Source organism: Podarcis vaucheri (genome assembly GCF_965113315.1).
Source record: "Podarcis vaucheri genome assembly, chromosome: 5".
Classification (NCBI taxonomy): domain Eukaryota; kingdom Metazoa; phylum Chordata; class Lepidosauria; order Squamata; family Lacertidae; genus Podarcis; species Podarcis vaucheri.
Window position 1 is genome coordinate 46,146,989 of NC_138763.1, and position 20,898 is coordinate 46,167,886.

At 43.3% G+C, this 20,898-nt stretch overlaps 1 long non-coding RNA gene across 2 annotated transcripts; it reads right to left on the reverse strand.

Moving 5' to 3' along the window:
* Nucleotides 1-7,570: 7,570 nt before the first annotated feature.
* Nucleotides 7,571-20,689, reverse strand: LOC309533488. Of its 2 annotated transcripts, none has more exons than XR_014220257.1 (3): nt 20,610-20,689; nt 13,266-13,354; nt 7,571-9,021 (listed from the first exon to the last, which is right to left on the reverse strand). It is a non-coding gene; the product is annotated as an uncharacterized lncRNA (long non-coding RNA). The 2 variants fall into 2 exon arrangements; XR_014220258.1 differs by having other exon boundaries at nt 13,266-13,377.
* Between the last annotated feature and the right edge of the window lie 209 nt (nt 20,690-20,898).

Sequence of the window (20,898 nt, forward strand, 5' to 3'; positions counted from 1 at the left end):
TCAGTCCATGCAGACTTTTTTTTTAATCTACCTGGATTGAATAGCATGTGTAAATTTGCCCAACGGTATTTTGACAAGAAGAAGCAACCACTGCACCTGGGATGATCCATTCTGGTTTTCCCCCGAGTTGGGTATCAATAGATAACTAAGGACCAGAAGGGTTTGTAATGAGAGGTCACTGTAGCATGCACCTGGAAATAGCAAGAATATTGATAGCCATTCACTTGTGCTTAAGCTGCTAAAAGTGGGGTGGGGGGAGAAGAGAAACCTAACAGAGATGGCAGGACCCTCATTTTCTGTTCAAACAAGGCAGGAGAAAATGCAGCCTCCAGCAGAAATGGCTCCCTGTCCTCCTGCTCACCTTTCTATTTTCACGCGTTCTTTCCTTTTCTGGGAATAGACAGCTGCAATGACAGGTCCAGGGAGTTTCTTGAGAACTGGATCCTGGCAGGCTTGCTTCTGCGGGATGCCTGACTTGCCCTCCCACGCTTTCCTCATTTCTCAGAAAAGCCTGGAAACCAAAAGGTTGAAAAGGAGGGGGCAGTGGAAGTTGCCTCAGCAGTCCAGGAAGAGAAGTGAGTAAGTGGCTTGTCATATTTAAGTGCCTCTGACTGCCTTTCTCCTGCAGCCAAGGAAGAAACAGCTGGAGCTACAGCAGAGAAGAGTTAGCAGGTAAGTGCTGTTTTCATATCCCTATTTGAAATTATGTGCTGAAAACGAGAGGTGTGCCTCTCAAGGCAGAGAAACATCTCTGTATGGTGAGGATTTTTTCTTGTTTGAACTACATTTTGTATGTTCTAGAACCTGAAGTTTTAAAAATTAAATCTCAGCAAGTTATCACTGTAGGCTAGTATTCCAAATCAAAGCAGCATACATAGTGAATGATCTTGTTCTTGAAGAAGGATCTATCATTTCAAACTACTAGAGTTTTGTACATTTTCTTGTTTGTTTTTGTCAACAGTTAAGGGTGTGTTTGAGGAGGTTCTATTTTTGGTGGTTAGGAAAGGAAGGGCAAGAGGTGAGATGTGTTTAAGATGCAGGAACATAAAGTTCAGGTTAAATAGATGGGAAAGCCACAAAATCTTAACAGTAGGAGTAGTTGGATGGTGGTATCTCTGACAAAATGCAGTTTAAGTAGTTTGCATAAACCAGTTAAGGATAACCAGGATTCAATTCTCTCTCTGTGTGTGTGTGTGTGTGTGTGTGAGAGAGAGAGAGAGAGAGAGAGAGAGGAGTAAAACTCACTGAGGACAAGTAGCTGAACTTGGATTAGAGTTAAAATTTACAGAGGTGTTGGCAAGTCACCATTTCAGCCTCAGTTGCCTCTGTCAGGTGGGGATAATAAATAACAATTTATCATATTACTTAAAGATTTAATAAGTAGAGAACTTTTGAAGGGGCTGTGTAAATAACTGCCTCAGCACTTATACTTTAGACTTATACTATAGGCTTTTTTTATAGGGTTAGGCATTCATGCAAATGCAGCTGCTGCACTATTGTCTGTAACCGTGGCTTCCTTCACATGTCACGATAAGCCACAGTTTGTCTTAAACTTTGATTTAATCATAAACATGTGTCTGCCCAGGCCATACGGGTCCCCATTCAAATTCTGCTGCCTGGGCCACTCAAACAATGCACACACTGGTCTGACAAACTGAGCCATGGTTTGCTTCAAATAAACCAAAAGCAGTAAGCCAGAAATAAAGCATGAACATGTCTTATTCTAATATTTATGGGCAGTCACTAGAAAGAACATACTTGGATTAGGCAATTATTATTTTTGGCAATATTCCTTTTGAAAGAATGGTCTCTCTCTTATATCCCTGTGCTCCAACCCAAAAGGCAGAAACACTTGTGTGCTAATCCAGCAAACAGGATTCATGTGTGGGAGCTGCAAAAGAAAGGATTAGCTACTCTGTTGTAGAACTGGGTAATGGGTATTGTGGCAGGGTATGGGTATGAGACATGGAACTTGCACAACAGAAGAGACATCTTCCACTTCCTACATTCCATATCACTTATCTGAACCGCACAGTCTCTGCCCACTCAGAACATATTTTGCCATAGTGAACTGGCTTGAATGCAATGAGTACTAGCACTGCTGAAGTCAGTTGAGATCACAGTCCAAGGGAAGAAAATAGGTGTCGGCCCACTGAGTGCCAGCAGTTCTGAGACACTATACTCCCCCATCCAGCTGCACACTGAAATGATTGTGTAAAACTAAAATAAAGCACAGCTTCTATTTCCCATTGTTGCACTCACAACAACTGGCTTGAGGAAAAAACTAGGAGGATAACCTAGCAGCTACAAGGGTAAAAAACGGAGCACATTAGAATTGACAGAAATGGAATTAGTTACTACACATTAAAAAGATCGTCGATAAGGGCCTTCAAGTTATGGTGGAAGACCCCTCAAGACAGAGCCTGACACCTGACAAATTAGGGAAGGGCCATAGCTCAGTGGCAGAGCACCTGTTTTGCATGCAGAAGGTCCCAGGTTCAATCCCTGGTACAGTGGTACCTCAGGTTACATACGCTTCAGGTTACATACGCTTCAGGTTAAAGACTCCGCTAACCCAGAAATAGTGCTTCAGGTTAAGAACTTTGCTTCAGGATGAGAACAGAAATCGGGCTCCGGCGGCGTGGAGGAGGAGCAGGAGGCCCCATTAGCTGAAGTGGTGCTTCAGGTTAAGAACAGTTTCAGGTTAAGTACGGACCTCCGGAACGAATTAAGTACTTAACCTGAGGTACCACTGTATCTCCAGGTAGGGCTGGGAGAGAGTCCCTGTCTGAAGTAATGGAGAGCCACTTCCAGCCAATGCAGACAGTACTGAACTGAAGAGACCAGTGCTCTGACTCAAACTAATGCAGCTGCCTGTGTTCCTAAATTTCAAGTGGGAGAACATTCCAGAGCTGTGGCACCACCACATGAAAGGCTTAGGGGTGTTAGTTTGGAAGGGGAGGATCCCAATCGCCCTCATACAACACAATAATGAAAGACGGACTGGTGGTGGCTTTGGCCAGGCCTATGTCTGAAGGAGAGCTCTTGGGCTGTTTTCACAAGCCATTGCCCTGTACAAATAAACCCTTCTAAACTTGCAAAGGCCAAACCACTTTTCTTGTTTTTAACTTTTTTTACTTGCCCCTCATTTTTGTTATCCTGGCAAAGGTTTGTTCTTGCTACACACATTGGGCTGACCATACCATTAGACAGAATGAGGAGACCGCCTCAGAAGACAGATGCTGAGGGGCAGTAGACCCTCCTCCTCCCTGTTCCTCCTAAGTCCCCAGACCAATCCCTTCTGGCGGTGGGCAAAGCTGTGGAGGCTACCTAGCCTGCTGCTTCCAGGTGTGGTGAAGGAAACTCTGCCATCAACCAGTTTTGAAGTAAGATTCAACCCACATTTTGCTTCTGTGCATAGAATGGGTAGCGGGGCATCTTGCCCTTTACCTTCAGCTGCAAAATGGCCTCGCTTGGGCCAGGCCAGTACACACAGATTATCATAGAGTTTATGATGGTGAAGAAGAGTTGCATGCATCTCACTTGATCCAAAATATCCTTGATGTTAGATGAGAATCTTCTTACTGCATTGCCCTAGCAAGCCTAAGAAGCATCATCTGAAGAGAGGTTCTTCAGGCATACATACAGTAAAATGGCTAAATCCCCAGGTTTCTGTTATTCTGGGATTTCTGAAGCCATCTCATCAAGCAACCTATCCTTCTGGCCCCCACCAATCTGGAAATATTTCTGCTGCTGGGGAAAACTTTTTCAGCCGGCAACTACATTTTCAAAACTTATAGACCAGGCCCTTCCCTGCTCTGTATTTTTGAAGCTCCTTGGGGATGCTTAATGCTGGAATATTTACAGGACTAGAGGTTCTGCTGGCTGAAGACATTCTGAGGAGTCCCTGTTTTATATGACAATAAGATGACACCATTGTACCAAAAGCAAGGTACAAGAACAGTATTTGTATACCAACATGTAATCCTGTAATCCTGTAGCCACTCAAAAATAAGAAGGTAGGGACTTCTACTTAGTTGAGAGACCACAAAGCACAGTGGTACCTCAGGTTAAGAACTTAATTCGTTCTGGAGGTCTGTTCTTAACTTGAAACTGTTCTTAACCTGAAGCACCACTTTAGCTAATGGGGCCTCCTGCTGCCGCTGTGCCGCCGCTGCACAATTTCTGTTCTCATCCTGAGGTAAAGTTCTTAACCCGAGGTAATATTTCTGGGTTAGTGGAGTCTGTAACCTGAAGCGTATGTAACCTGAGGTACCACTGTATTTAGAAGTATGTATACTCATAAACTGGAATAGTAACAAACAAGAACTAGCCCTATGATCTTCCAGAAGGTCAGTGAGTACACCAATGAGGACACAGGGTTGTTGAGTTTTTTGTTTTTTAAGAGTAACTCATCTGGAGAGACAACAACATTTTTGTGTTCAAAAATGTTGAACACAAAATACAGCAACTTTTTTGTTGCCATTGTTTTAGTGGGAGTGGAAGAGATACAACATGACTGCCCAATCACAGCTGTACAAAAATCCTGGATTTCACAATTTATTTTTAATCAGCAGGTTTCATTTCTGTCCTAGTGGAGAAAAAAACCCAGGGCCTAAGAGGAGGCAGAAGTCAGGCAGACTTTCCATTAAGTCTGTAGCTGAGTGGTTTAAACACAGACTGATGAAGATGTCAGTGGGATGGGTAAAAAAGGAGGGCAAAAGCAGACCAGGAATTTGACATGCTTAAAATACATGGGAGGACAAAGAAAAATTCTAAGATTTAAGGTTCTCACCCTCTGCAGTAGCAGGGGATGGGGAACCTGTACACTTCCTATTTTTAAAAGTACTAAAAACATAAAAAGAGCCTGCTGGGTTGAGCCAATGGCCCATTTAAGGCCAGCATCCTGTTCTCAGTGGCCAGCCGGATGTCTATGGGAAATACACAAGCAGAACCTGAGCCCAAGAGCACTGTCCCCTCCTGTGGTTTCCAGAAACTGGTATTCAGAAGCATCACTGACTCTTGACTGTGGAGACAGAGCATAGAATCCACCATGGCTAGCAGTTGATACTGGGTGGTCTCTCTTTTTAATGCTACCGATAAACGTGTTTTTCACCTATGTTGTCATATTAAGAGTTTTGACATCTCTAGTAATATAATTGCATCTGGCTTTCTCCTACAGATGGCCGCTTCAACCAGCAGGAGTCCCACATGGCTGCCTAGCTCTGAGAACTGAATTCCATAGGCTTTGGGAACAATTGAAACGCCCCGTGGATTCAGTTCTACAGCTAGACAGCAACTAAACTCCAGGAGCTGCCGAGTTCACTCTTGTGTATTATCTTGTGTGTCATCAAGGGGATCCGTCAAGACACATAACCATAAGCCAATATACGGTAGCTGAACGTTTGCCATCTACGTGGATTATCCTTTTTAGGTGGCTCTCCTATTCAAGCAGCTGCATGCATGCACACCCCAAGTTAACCTGGGTGGAGCTAAGGTGATGTTGCCACACCTGCACTTTGACATTATCTTATAATCCACTCACCTCCTCTTTCTACAGAGAAATATCATCAGCCTAAAAGTGACAGTGGGCTCCTGCCCACCTAGCAGTTCGAAAGCACCCCTAAGTGCAAGTAAATAAATAGGTACTGCTTTATAGCGGGAAGGTAAACGGCGTTTCCGTGTGCTGCGCTGGTGCTGGCTCGCCAGAGCAGCTTCGTCACACTGGCCACGTGACCCGGAAGTGTCTCCAGACAGCGCTGGCCCCCGGCCTCGTAAGTGAGATGGGCACACAACCCTAGAGTCGGACACGACTGGCCCGTACGGGCAGGGGTACCTTTACCTTTTAAAAGTGACAGTATGATGCAGTACAGTGGTGCCTCGCAAGACGAAATTAATTCGTTCCGCGAGTTTTGTCGTCTTGTGATTTTTTTCATCTTGCGAAGCACGGTGTCGGAAAAGTTTTGGGAAAGCTTCAAAAATCACCAAAGTCTTCAAAAACCTCAAAAAAGCCTACCACAAAGCTCCTCGAAGTCAAGTCGCAACTGTATTAACGGTGTTAAGAAAAAGGAAACAAACTTGCAAGATGTTTTCGTCTTGCAAAGCAAGCCCATAGGGAAAACTGTCTTGCGAAGCAGCTCAAAAGACAAAAAACCCTTTCGTCTTGCGAGTTTTCTGTCTTGCGAGGCATTCGTCTTGCGAGGTACCACTGTATAAGCCCTCTTCTGGGTCCAAAACAACCCACGTGTCACAGTCATGCATTCTTTGAACACACACAAAGCCCTCGTATCTACAGGACCGCCTCTCCTGGTATGCCCTGCGGAGAACCTTAAGGTCCATGAATAACCATAGTTTAGAGGTCCCGGGCCCTAGGAAGTCAGACTATCCTCCACCAGGGCCAGGGCCTTTTCAGTGATGGCTCTGACCTGGTGGAATGCTTTGTCCCATGAGACTAGGGCCCTTCAGGATTTAACCTCTTTCCGTCAGGCCTGTAAGACAGAGCTATTCCGCCTGGCCTTTAATTGGAATTCAGCCTGATCTTTTATTTCCCTTCTCTTCTCTTCCCTTCCCCTCCCCTTTTATGAAATCACCCGCTCTGAGACCCCACAGCTAATTCTCCCCTGGCCTCCTCACTGGCCCATGTAGGACCAATTCAGCCAGCTAGCCCCGGGGATTATCTAATTGATTTTTGAATTATATTGTTATTCAGGTTTTTATACTTTATTTTATGCTGCTTTTATAAGTATTTTAAAGTGTTTTAAATTTGTTGCTAGCCACCCTGAGCCCGGTTTTTGAACCGGGAAGGGCGGGGTATAAATAAAAAAATATTATTATTATTTGCCAAAACATGGGTGGCATCGCTGTGTAAAAATAGTAGATGAGTGTGACTATCTGCATACAAGTTAGTCTGAAACCAATGGCTGAGAAAGTTAGCATTGTTAGGTTAAAAGGCAATACTTTAGATGTGCAACCCAAACCTATACATGTTTATTCCCATGTCCCACTGAATTTAACTTTGATCCTTACAATTGTCACTTTAAAAGGCTTCAATCTTATACATGGCCTGAAGGAAAAGCTTGGCCACCCCAATATTGTCCCATGTATGGATCCATATGCTTAATCAAACAGGGTATATTTAGTAAAATTCAGTCTTTAGGCCTTACTCTTTTCATATAGCACCATGAACAGTTATCAGGCACCCATCCTTCTGCACCATGAAGCTTACAGAGCTTTCCCATCTGCTCTAAGATAAGTACGTATAGCCACATTAGGGAGGAACTCAAAAGATTAGTGCATGGATCAAAGTCATAGTATTATTATTTGTATTTTACAACTATACCTGTCCTCTTGTTCATTCCTGAACTCTGTGTACTTCTTGAAACTAGCAGAAGAGATAATCTTATGCTATGCTGTACTCAACATCTGCACTTCACAGTTTGGTGATAAGACAGGAATTATTTCCTTCTTTAAAACATGCAGATACCCCACAAATAAACAATACTATTTATGTCAAGCAGTCATTTCTACCCTACTTACAATAAGTTATCACAAAGAAATGTTCACACAGTAAAACATGCTTGTTTTCCTTTATTTAAAATGCTCTATGTTTTGCATATATACAAAGTGCAACCTGATGGCCAAGCAGAACTCTTTGCAATTGTTCATCTCACTAGGAAAGAATCACAAATGGCTTAAAACATATTACAGAAGGTGGAATTCACAATAGGTTTGTCTGTGCTGATGTTAAAAATAAAGGTAGTCTGATCCTATTTATGTATGTTGTGTGTCCATTGTCCATTTTCAGTATACCATCACCTTGTACTGTGACCTCGGGTTCAGTTTCAGAATAATTCCATAGTGAACTCTATGGACATTAACTTAAAGTAGCCAATGTTTGGCCAGGGGTGGGGGAAGGAAAGAAAGAAAAGAGATCCCTCCAACAATGAGGGAGGCAGGAAGAATTTATGGTGCAAAATGGTAACGTACTACTAGGAAGATAATGTACCAGAAATCCATAATCATTTTTTATAAGTAGATTTTGGGTTGATCCAATTGAAAGGCTGCACTACTGGCATTCATTTGGAGTCACTCAAAAAAAGAGCAGGGGTTGACAAAATGAGCAACATTAGCACAAGAGAAAAGTATGTGTGCACATTAGTGAGTATACAACAGCTACTAAGAAAGTTATTGGAACCTATAAAAATGTCACAGAAAAATCTCTTTCAGTTTTCGGTATCATTGCCGCCAGATCCTAGGTCTAAACAGAGGGATACATGTTCAGTCAGTATTATTTGAACCACTTTCATTATCTCTTTGATTTCTTTTTCTTCTTCCTATTGCGGTCTTCACTGCTGTCCTCAGCTTCACTAGCAGTTGGGGTGGGTTCGTTTCGGATGATTCTCTTCTCTACCCTGTATTCTTGTTCTCCAACTCTAGGGTCCCCTTTCACAATAAATTCCCCACTGTGGTATGTTATGGTAACATCCGTCCTTGGATAGGTGCCATAGACCCTTCTGAGATCGTCTTTCACGAATTCCGGCAAGTCCCTCCTAGGCCCCACAATCCTCTCAAGCTTACCCCAATGGAGTTCTCCTCTCAAGGTGAATCCCTCAGGCCACACATCCCAGCCTGGTCTTTGGTAGGCTGCATAAGGAGGATAGTTAGCATAGGGGTTGTACAGAGGAAGAGGGCTCACTTGGGGGTAGTACCAGAAAGGGTAAGGATAGAAGTAAGGATTTGCACCATGGATGTGATGGTACTCCATTTGGTTTGCTGGATTTACATTGTAACCATTGTTATTGTCCATAATCACAGCAAGAGGCCTGTTGTAGAAGTTGTGCATCTGGACTGGAGGGATCATGGAGGCGTGTGCAGTATCTGATGGTCGACTTGGCCCAAGAGGTAGATAGTTATAAGGCAAGGTCTGCATCATAGTTGGATAGTACAGAGCCATACTGGGAGAAGGCGCATACAATTTCTTCTCAAGCAAGCATCACTTTCTCACATCTGGTTCCTGCCAAGCTGTTGAGAGAAATGTAAGAGGTGCTGAACTGTGGCAAAGGCAAATGTGCACAAGCTGATTCATTGCAAAAGTTTACCATCGCTTGTGGTAAAGCTACATATTTAGCTACACACTTTCGTTATCTGTCCTCCTGGGCCTGCAGAAGCTAAGTCAAACGGAGAGAGGCTTGCTGTTCTTTTAAGAGTGTGATGCATACCAGGATTTATCACATGCCTGGCCACACAAGACAAACACACACTTCTTAGAAACAGAGCTTTCACAATAGCATGTGCCTTAAACAATATACTATAATACTTAAGTGGCTTTGGAACCCGTTGGGACGAGCCTTGCCGACCCATAATGGTCTTGCTGGATAAGCAGAAACTAGCAAGCTTCACCTCCCCCTCTCTCACACACAGAGTTTTATAAAGCTGTCTATTTACACTCTCCTGCTTTGCCAGGATACAGAGATTGCTGCAAGGCAATTCAAATAGATACTTCATTTTATGCACATCAGAGAACGTGATTTTAAAAGTATTTTCAGGCCTTAATAAACTGAGCCAGGACAAGACAAGTAATTATCTGGGTGTCTGCCAAAGTGTTCTACTACCACTAAAAACTGTTTTATTTGTAGATTTATTTATAGGCTGCCTTTAGGGCAGGCATCCCCAACCTTTGGCCCTCCAGATGTTTTGGACTTCAATTCCCATCATCCCTGGCCACTGGTCCTGTTAGCTAGGGATCATGGGGGTTGTAGGCCAAAACATCTGGAGGGCTGCAGGTTGAGGATGCCTGCTTTAGGGACACAGTCCACCCAAGGCCAGTTTACCACTCATAAGCACACTATAATTCAAAAACAATTGTAATAGCAAAATATTTAAGAACATAGGTCAATCAAAATGAATGATCAGCAAAATAAATTCCAAGAAAATATAAATACTTTCTATTATCAAACAGCTTTCTAAAATAAGTCTTGATGAAGCAGCAGCAGCAGCCCAAAATATAGCCCACTTAAAAATTTGAATAATTTGTCCATTCCTTGTCTCTTTGGGGAGAACTTCCATAATGTCAAAGTCACTGCAATAATATATCACCCTGCAAAGAGCACCCTTATAGCTGCTCCATTTGGATGTAGCAGATAAGAACCAACTCCATCTCCTGGTACTAACAAAGATGACCATCAGAAGCTGAGGAGCTGCTGTGGCTGCCATAGATCTGCCTCTGGATTACGACAGCCAAATGAGGACAGCTATAACGTTTCTGCCCCTCTCATTGTCCACAATGTTATTTTACATCAAGGAGAAAATATACCTTTTCAGCTAATTAGATATCAAAAGCCAGTCACTTCCAATATGAAAATCAAACAGATTTGAACAGACCTAAGACCTGAAGCCAATACTTTTGCCCGATTGTTTACTCAACTTTTCACCTGCTCCAAGATCCTACAAATCTAACCCTCAACAACATGCTCCCATTTCTTCTCTCTCTCTTCTATCACACATGCCGTCTCCCTCCTACCTGATAATTCCACTTTGGTCTACAAAATTTACAAAGTATTCAAGGTCTGTGCCCTTTAAGTTTCCTAGGAAGGAGTAGGAAGAAGGGATTCCATGAGACTGGAGCCAGTTACAGTGCTAGCAACTCCTGGGGTGGCACACCAGCAATTGCTGAACATTTAGTGTCTCTGGCACAGCCCGGGAGGTAGGCAAGGAAACATAATTAGCTGCCTCTTTAGTCCTCAACGGTTCTCTCCCCTCAAGCTCAGATTTCAAGCTTTGTTGTTGGGAGAAAAGAACACAGAAATGGATAGCAACCAGGTGCAGACACTTGAATGAGGGGGAAAAAACCCAGCTAGGAGAGTCTCAAGGGCTCCACTTACTTTGCTCCCCCTTGCTTCTTCTTCTTTTTTTTTTTTAGCAGAAGCTTGGTCCCTTGCTGCAGGGATTCAGGCACAACTCTTCTGAAGAAGTGGCAGGCTCTATTGTAGTAACAACTGCTCCTAGCACCAACCAACTCAGGCCATGTTCCAAGGAAGAATGGTATCTAGGCAGACAGCAACAGGCACAGGTATGACGCATAAATTCAGGTAAGAAGCATAGGGTCAGCCTCCTCCCCTATCTATGGCTGTGCATACGTTTGTGGCTTAAAATGCAGTCCGTTCACTTCTCCCTGCTGCATTTCAAGTGACGTTGGCATACTGCTGAATACACCAGAGAGGGTGGGGATGTCTTCACCAGATGCACATTTACCTATTTGCTTTCCCCATGCCTGCAATGCCCCAGAACTGCTCCCCATTAAACTATCATCCGCACACGAGCAATAGCTATCCCATAGTTTCTGATGTATGCTAATATCACTTGCTAAGATCTATCCAGGAAACAGGATCAATGGTTAAGGAGAACATGGTTTCTCCATCTTTAGGAGAAAAATAGAGAGTGTGTGTGATTCATTCCTATATGATAAACTACACCTGTCAAAGTGCCATCTTCTACACCATGGGTCAGCAAACTAAGGTCCATGGGCCGGATCAGGCCCAATTGCCTTCTGGATCTGGCCCACGGACGGTCCAAGAATCCCCATGTGGATCGCCAGTGCACGCACTCTTTCCCTCTCCCTCACATGCTGGCGGTGGTGGTGCTTCCTCCTGGCTTCTCCCCGCCCTGCCTAGAGGAGGAAGGGGGTTGGGCTTTGTTGGTGCCAGCAGCAGCAGTGCTTGAGCGGCTGCCATTTTAAGCAGCCCCTCTCCGGAGCTCTTTCGCACGCCGCTCATTGTCTCCCCTGCCGCCAGCCCCTTCTGCTCACAAGACACAGGTAAGCAGCCACTGGGGCTCGTGGTGCTCTTGCATCATTCCCCCCCAAAAAAAGATACAGTCCAGTCCCCCACAAGGTCTGAGGGACAGTGGACCAGCCCCCTGTTGAAAAAGTTTGCTGACCGCTGTTCTACACAACTCTTAGGTGTTGAGGAACACAGGAAGCTGCATTATACCAAGTAAAAAAGCACAGATCCAGCTACCTCAATTTTGTCTACTGACTCAAGCAGCTCTCCAGGATTTCAGATAGGAGTCTCGTTCAACCTTACCTGGAGACGCACAGCATTGAACTGGAGACAATTGCATTACCACTGAGCTATAGCCCTTCCCGGGGCTGTCTTAAGCATCTCCGGCGCAGTAGTGCAAAGATCCCTCTGCGCCCCCCCCCCCATTTCCCAGAGTTGGTCTTTTTTTTAAAGGGAGCTGACACCACGCTTACACATTATCTCTAACAAGCCCTTAGAACAAAATGAAATGAAAAGGCAGAAGAAAATCTAAGTCCTCAATTCCAAAGCAAGACTCATTCAAGACTCAGCAGTTCTAATTCATCCTCATGATTCAAATCACCACATATCAAAAAGTTAAAGCAATCACCAGTTTGTTGTTCTTTAAATAAATTGATAAAGACACAGAGAATGAAGTTCTCAGCGAATTTGTGTTTAAGTACAAAGCTGACATTTTCAAATATTGTGGGGTGCGGGGGTGGGTGTAAAGCAGTGACATCCTGAACCTAAAAAGGACACAAAACTTGGGTCACAAAGGCTGCAGCCCTAACTGCACTTACCTGAGAGTAAGCCCTGCAGAATCTAATAGGACCTTAAAACCTGTCCCTGTCTTTAAAGGACTTTTTGTTGGTGTTTGTTTCTTTTTAACCACTAACTGCATGGAGAGCACACTCTCGAGTCCATCCTTACCTCAGAACTGAGTCCTAATGGTAGTGCGCCCCCCCTTCAACTTTTCCCTCCCACCGCCCCAAATGAATCCCTCCTCCACCTTTTTCCTTGAAATAAGGGGCGGGGGGGGGAGACGTTCTCAGCACCCTTCCCCCTCCCTGTCCTCTCCTCCCCCTGCGCTGGGCAGCTTGAGGCTCGCTTGCCGCGCAGGCTTCCTCAGCAGTCCCACTACTGCCGCAGGGTGGGCAGGAGGGAGAAGGGTGCAATGTAGCTTTGTGCGCCGCTGCTGCCTCCTCTCCCAGGCAGGAAGCGAGAGAGCACGGCTGGCCATAGGAAGAGCTGCTGCCGCTGCCCAACATGCCCTCGCAGCTCTTCCTGGTCGGTCCCAGACTACCGCTGCTGGGTTCCCCTGATGGGCGGGCGCCTAATGGATAAGATGGCCCTGGCCCTTCCTCAACAAATCTCCCCCACCCCTTTGCCTCTAGTCATCATGGTTTGAAACAAAATCAACACAAGTTGATTCTTTTATCCATTACAGTCCAGAAAATACTACTGGTTCACCTTATTGTTGCTTCCTTTTTTCTAGCCGCCTTTAGCAGCTATATGAAGTTTTCTCCATTACCACATATACAGGTCGGGAAGATCTGCTGCTGAATATGTGGGTAGATCATAACTGTTAAGAGAGACATAACAATTCCTCCTAGAAAAGACCAAGAAAGTTATTTTTTTTCTAAAAAGGCTCTTCTTAACTATATTGCTATGAACTTGGGAGTCCTGGTTGCAAAGTTCAGCTCAACAATGTACTCAGTAGGGAGCCATAAGAAAATTATAACATTTTAATATCTGTAGTCATGAAATAAGAATTGAGATGAGACCTACCTTGTATAATTGTAAGACCAAAGTATATCAGAGAGCTTTGTATTAAAATTAATACCTAAAACTACTATTTTCTGATTTGCTAAAATATTACTTAATGAGATTTTCCACTAGATTTTCAATTAACCAGCATTAACCATGCTATTCTTCCATCTAATAGTAACAAGTACATACACCTTTTGCTATAACATTGTAACTGAACAGCTTTGTAAGTGTAATCACCTAGGCCCTCTTGTTACTTTTAGCTAAGTAGCTGCCATTAGCTAATTTTATCAGCCACATTAAGCAGCTGAGGTAATTTAGCTATCTACAGTTATTATGCAAAGAAGGAACCAATTAACATATGAACAATATAGATGAAGCTCCAGAAAAAGGTGTTATTTCATTAGCCTGTGACTATTACCTGATTAATGCAACCTTTTAATGGCAGGTTTCTTATTACAGTATCCTTCAATATTATTTGTTAGACTTTGCAGTGTGGATCAAACCTGTAGCATTCACATGGATAAAAATAAATAATGCTCCTTTCTTGCAAAGGAAGACTGCATATAGACTGCAGTAATCCTGTGAAGAAAAACAAATGCCCAAAATGTAATTTTTTTCAGGTTTGTGATACCTGGTGTAAACAGTAAAATGTTTCACTGATCATGTGACACTCTTTATTTCATTCCAATTATCTATGCCTACTCAGAAGTATGTGCTGTTGAATTCAATGGATCTTACTCACAGGTTGGGCTTGAAAGCAGGTGAATGACACAGTGATTAAAATTACTAATATTTTCAGAAATGCCCATTCCAGGTGGGGGAAGATTATCAACCAGTATATTACCATGCAAGTAGACTTTCCAGGGATGAGGGTAAGTCCACCTACAGCTTTACAACTGGCTTGTTCATAAATGATGTGGAGCAATGAGGTGGCCAAGTTTGCTAATGAATCCTAATTGTTCAGGGTGGTAAAAACAAAGAATTGTATGACACTCCAAAATACCTCTCCAAGCATGGTGAATGGACATTAAAATGGCAAATGCAATCCAGTGTCAGCAAGTGAAAAGTGATGCACAATGGGGTAAAAAAAAAAAAAAACACCACCTAATTTTACATAAACAGATTAGGCCTGAACTGGCAGTGACTGACCAGGAAAGTGACTTTGGGGGTAAAGTGGATAGCTTGATAAAAATGTGACCCAGAGTATGGCAGCTGTGAAAATGGTGAACACCATGTTAGGGAGAATTAAGAAAGAGATTGAAAACCAAACTGCCAGTATCATAATGCTATTTACCGTATTTTTCGCCCTATAGGACGCAGCGGCCCATAGGACGCACCTAGTTTTTTTGGGGGGAAATCAAGGAAAAAAATTTATTCCCCCCCCAGGTTTGCGCAACCATCCCCAAGCTAGAAGAGGGAGACGGAGCGCTCCGTCTCCCTCTTCTGCCTTTAGGGACAGCTTGCCCCGCTGTCCCCCGGTTTGTGGGACTGGCGGGGGAAGAAGCAAGCTTGCTTCTCCCCCCGCCAGCCTCCAGATCAGGTCGGGGAATAGCGGGGTGGCGGCGAAAAATACGGGTACATGATGATGTGAATGTACTTGGAATACTGTGCACATTTCTAATTGGTGCACCTCAAAAAAGTTATTGTAGAGCTGGAAAATATTCAGAAAATGGCTGGCAAAATTATCAAGGAGCTTTAGCAACTTCCCTATGAGGAAAAGTTACAACATTTGGGCCTTTTGGGATTGGCAGAAAGGTAAAGGGAAACATGTATGCAGAATTATGTATGAAGAAAGTGACTAGGCCTCTCTCACAACACTAGAACTCCACACCATCCAATGAAGCGTACTTCTGAGTAGACATAGTTAGAATTGTACCGTAGACAAAATAAAATATTTAATCAAGACATAGTTAAACAATGGAATTTGCCATCACAAGATGTAGTAATGGCCACCAGCTTAGATGATTACAAGAGGAGTTTAGACAAGTCAATGGAAGATAAGGCTGCAAGCCATGATGGCTGTATAGTACCTGTAGTATTGGAGGCAATATATCTCTGGATACTGTTTGCTTGGAAATCACAAGTAGGGAGAGTGCTGTAGCACCCACATCCTGCTTGTGGATTTATTTTTGTTTTATTTGTTTCATAAAATGGATGTACTGCTTGATTGTAGAAAACCTCAAAGTGGTTTACAAAAAGAATAAAACAATATACGGTACTTCTTGGTAAAAACAAGTAAAACTTTCAACAAATTGAAACAAGCAATACACTAAAAACATACCAGCACTCTAAATATATTGGTAGGCTTGTCTAAATGAAAATGTTTTTAGCAGCTGCTGAAAGGAGTACAGTAAAGGAGCCTGTCTGATCTCCATAGGCAGTGTGTCCCATAGGCATCTGGTTGGTCACTGTGAGGACAGGATGCTGGACTAGAGGGGTCCAGCAGGACTGTCCATAAACCAGGCTGACATTAGGAGCCTGACAGATATACCCTTATATTGAAAGGGTACAGAAGCATTTGTTAAGCCATATGCATGAGGTTGGTGAAAACTCTGGCAGTTATCAGACCCTCTGTTACTCCATCGTGTGTGTGCTATTTCAGATACACTGATAGCTACTAAACAGCTCTGCCTTCTTCCTTACCTCTAAACCATGGGTAGGCAAACTAAAGCCTGGGGGTCGCATCCGGCCCAATCACCTTCTAAATCTGGCCCACAGACAGTCTGGGGATCAGCGTGTTTTTACATGAGTAGAATGTGTGCTTTTATTTAAAATGCATCTCTGGGTTATTTGTGGGGCATAGGAATTTGTTCATTCCCCCCCCAAATATAGTCCAGCCCCCCCTCCCAAGGTTTGAGAGAGAGTGGACCGGCCCCCTGCCTAAAAAGTTTGCTGACCCCTGTTCTAAACAAATAGCTGTATGATAGCCCTCCCTGGGCAAGTGGAACATGTGAGTCATTTATTAGTAACAATAGGGGAGACAAAATAAAATAATATTCATGGAACTGTGAATAACCACCATCCTCTGACTCATACATGGTTCTGAGTTCTCAGGAAGACCAAATAAACATACCAAATGATTTTTTGACCACTGTTATTTCCTTTACCATTGTCTCCCATATTTTCCAGACTATTTTGGTTTTGAGGCACACAATCACACTGCTTTACAGTACACTCTAATCATGTCTATTCAGAATTAAGTCCAACTAAATTCAATGGAACTTACTCCCAGGTAAGTGGAGTTAGGTTTGCAACATTAAATAACATTTAATTCCACATATCCTCATGTGGTTCAAGATTACAATTCTGAATTCTGCCTCGATAACACATTTTATTTGTGAAAAATATTACAGGCAACATTCAACAAGCTCATTAAGGCTTGAATGTTTTATTTATAGATTTGTTTCCTACCTTTTTACAGTGTTTCAAGACAGTTAACAGCTAGCTACAAGAAAACATAATCATAATAAACATCACAGCAGCCAGAATGAATAAATCAAACCAGGAGGAGCCCGTAGAAACTCAAAAACAGAAAGAGCAGTCCTAATGCCATTGAAAACATCAATATGTTGTTTAATAATATATAGCTGAAGTTGGAGTTTGTTGAATTTATTGCGATTTTATAAGTTTTGAAAATGTTTTAAATGGACATTTCTCCCCCAGTACATTTTCGGAGTCTTTTTGGAGACAAATCACTATAGTCTGGAGAAAAGTAACATATTTTGTCAAATCATAGTATGCACTTGTTTTACTACATAGAAATACCTTTTGCTGCATTAAAGCCTATAATTAAATATGTGTGTGTGTGTGTGTGTGTGTGTGTGTGTGTGTGTATATATATATATATATATGCAGGTTTTGGTGTCTTCGGGTGTCTTCCCGTGTAAGAGTCGGGGTGTCTGTGCGACGTTTCGACGAGGTCTCACTCGTCATCTTCAGGCTGGTGCTTTCGGCTTCTTGTTACTGGAACAGGGCAGAATCTGGTGTTTGAGTTCCTATAAATACTGTTGAGGGGTGTGGTGTATAGCCTCCAACGTTCTGGGCAGAGAGGAAGTTCCTAGATTAGTGTGCCTTTTCTTCTTTTGTTCCTTAATTACTTGAGGGATATCTTGAGTGATTTCATGAGTGATATTCTGAATACCACTGGGTGGGTCATTAAGTGTAGATTAGTTGCTAAAGCTTTCGTGTCTTGACCTCTTGAGCTTGTGAAGAGTTTTTCTGAGAAGATGGCTGTGCTGCATTTAGTTGTGCTCTGGCTTGGCTTCGTGTATAGGGGCGAGTTGTGGTTTTGTGCCTTGTGCCAGCCAGATCTGTGTAGGGATTGCAGGGGGGTGCAGCATCCGGAGGTGCCACTATAGTTTGGCTACTGGATGGAGTCTGTAATATGTCTGTGGAGAGGGTCTGGGTTTGGGTCTGGTGTGGTTGATTGGTGACGGCGTTCTGTGTGCCTCTGGTTCTGGTGTCGGTTTTTGTGGGGAGGGCTAATTTCCAGATGTCTGGCAGGCGGGACGTGTCGTCACGCTTGTTCATGTTGTGAGGGTGTTTCTCTATCTCGATGGCTTCCATGATTATTCTCTTGTGGTGATGTTCCATGTTAAAGAGCAATTTGGAATCTGCAAAATTAATTTCGTGTCCTGTTTCTTTCATGTGTTGGAAAAGAGAGGAAGTTTTTTCTTCTTTTTTGACGGCATTCTTGTGTTCTGCGATACGTGCATTTATTCGTCTGTTTGTTTGTCCAATGTACGTGGCTGGGCAGACTTTGCAGGGTATTTCATAGACCCCTTGGTTTTCCAGCTGGATTTTGTCTTTTGGGTTTCTGAGGATATTGGCTATTTTTTGGTTGGTGCAGAAGGCTGTTTTGATATTGTGCTTATGGAGGATTTTGCTAATTTTGTCTGTAGTGCCCTTGATATAAGGAAGGAGGGCCATGCCATTGTTTTCTTCTGTGTCTTGGTTTTTGGGGGGTGTTTCTTTTTGGATTAGCTTCGTAACCCTGTTTTTCTGGTATCCATTGGCGATTAACACATTTGAGAGATTCTGTAACTCAGTTGTCAAGTGGTCTTTGTCAGCCAGGCGTTTGGTTCTGGAGACGAGAGTCTTGGCTACGGAGTTTATTTGTGCAGGGTGGTGGTGTGATTGTGCATGTAAGTAGCGGTTGGTGTGTGTTTTTTTCCGGTAGATAGTGTGTCCTAGGGAGCCATCAGGTTTTTTGTAGATTAGGACGTCAAGAAAGGGGAGTTGGTTGTTGTCTTCTATTTCCATAGTGAATTGTATTTTGGGGTGTAGGCTGTTGAGATGTGTGAGGAAGCTATCTAGTTTTTCTTTCCCGTGTGGCCAAATTACAAAGGTGTCGTCAACATATCTGAGCCAAAGTTTGGGTTTGTGTTCTGACTTGTCTAAAGCATTGGTTTCAAAGTGTTCCATGTACAAATTTGCGATGACCGGTGAGAGGGGTGATCCCATAGGTGCTCCTTCTATCTGTTTGTATCTTTGTCCATTGTGGATGAAGTACGTGTTGGTTAGGCAGTGGTTGGTCAGGTCCAGGATGTATTTGGGGGGGTTGTATTTGTTTTGAATGGCTGTCAAGGCTTCATTAATGGGCACTTGGGTGAAGAGAGATACAACATCGAAGCTCACAAGTAGGTCATCGGGATGTAGGTATTGCTTCTTTATTGTTTCTATGAACTGGAAGGAGTTAGTAACGTGTGAAGCGATGGATTCTGCATAGGGCTGAAGTTGCTTAGCGAGAAATTTAGCGAGATTTTGTAGAGGTGAGCCTATGGAGCTGACTATTCCAAATTGCTCTTTAACATGGAACATCTCTCAAATGTGTTAATCGCCAATGGATACCAGAAAAACAGGGTTACGAAGCTAATCCAAAAAGAAACACCCCCCAAAAACCAAGACACAGAAGAAAACAATGGCATGGCCCTCCTTCCTTATATCAAGGGCACTACAGACAAAATTAGCAAAATCCTCCATAAGCACAATATCAAAACAGCCTTCTGCACCAACCAAAAAATAGCCAATATCCTCAGAAACCCAAAAGACAAAATCCAGCTGGAAAACCAAGGGGTCTATGAAATACCCTGCAAAGTCTGCCCAGCCACGTACATTGGACAAACAAACAGACGAATAAATGCACGTATCGCAGAACACAAGAATGCCGTCAAAAAAGAAGAAAAAACTTCCTCTCTTTTCCAACACATGAAAGAAACAGGACACGAAATTAATTTTGCAGATTCCAAATTGCTCTTTAACATGGAACATCACCACAAGAGAATAATCATGGAAGCCATCGAGATAGAGAAACACCCTCACAACATGAACAAGCGTGACGACACGTCCCGCCTGCCAGACATCTGGAAATTAGCCCTCCCCACAAAAACCGACACCAGAACCAGAGGCACACAGAACGCCGTCACCAATCAACCACACCAGACCCAAACCCAGACCCTCTCCACAGACATATTACAGACTCCATCCAGTAGCCAAACTATAGTGGCACCTCCGGATGCTGCACCCCCCTGCAATCCCTACACAGATCTGGCTGGCACAAGGCACAAAACCACAACTCGCCCCTATACACGAAGCCAAGCCAGAGCACAACTAAATGCAGCACAGCCATCTTCTCAGAAAAACTCTTCACAAGCTCAAGAGGTCAAGACACGAAAGCTTTAGCAACTAATCTACACTTAATGACCCACCCAGTGGTATTCAGAATATCACTCATGAAATCACTCAAGATATCCCTCAAGTAATTAAGGAACAAAAGAAGAAAAGGCACACTAATCTAGGAACTTCCTCTCTGCCCAGAACGTTGGAGGCTATACACCACACCCCTCAACAGTATTTATAGGAACTCAAACACCAGATTCTGCCCTGTTCCAGTAACAAGAAGCCGAAAGCACCAGCCTGAAGATGACGAGTGAGACCTCGTCGAAACGTCGCACAGACACCCCGACTCTTACACGGGAAGACACCCGAAGACACCAAAACCTGCATATATATATATATATATATATAATGTAATAATGCCCTCACCTTTAAAAAAAAGTTGATAAAAAAACCTATTGTTTTGAAGAACTATGTCGATGAGACTATAAATTGAATAACAAAATGTACGGTAAAATTTTAAAAGGAAATAATGGATTTTAATTTAAAAATGGGTTTTAAGATTTAATTTTTTTTAAACTGGGGAAAATATAAATCTCAGGACTTCTACCCAAATCTAGGAGCCACTCTTGGCGGAATCGCGAGCCTCTCTCTCCCCGCCCACTGGAGCAGCAAAACACCACCTCCCTGCGTTTGGCCCCTGGCTGAACGGCCGTTG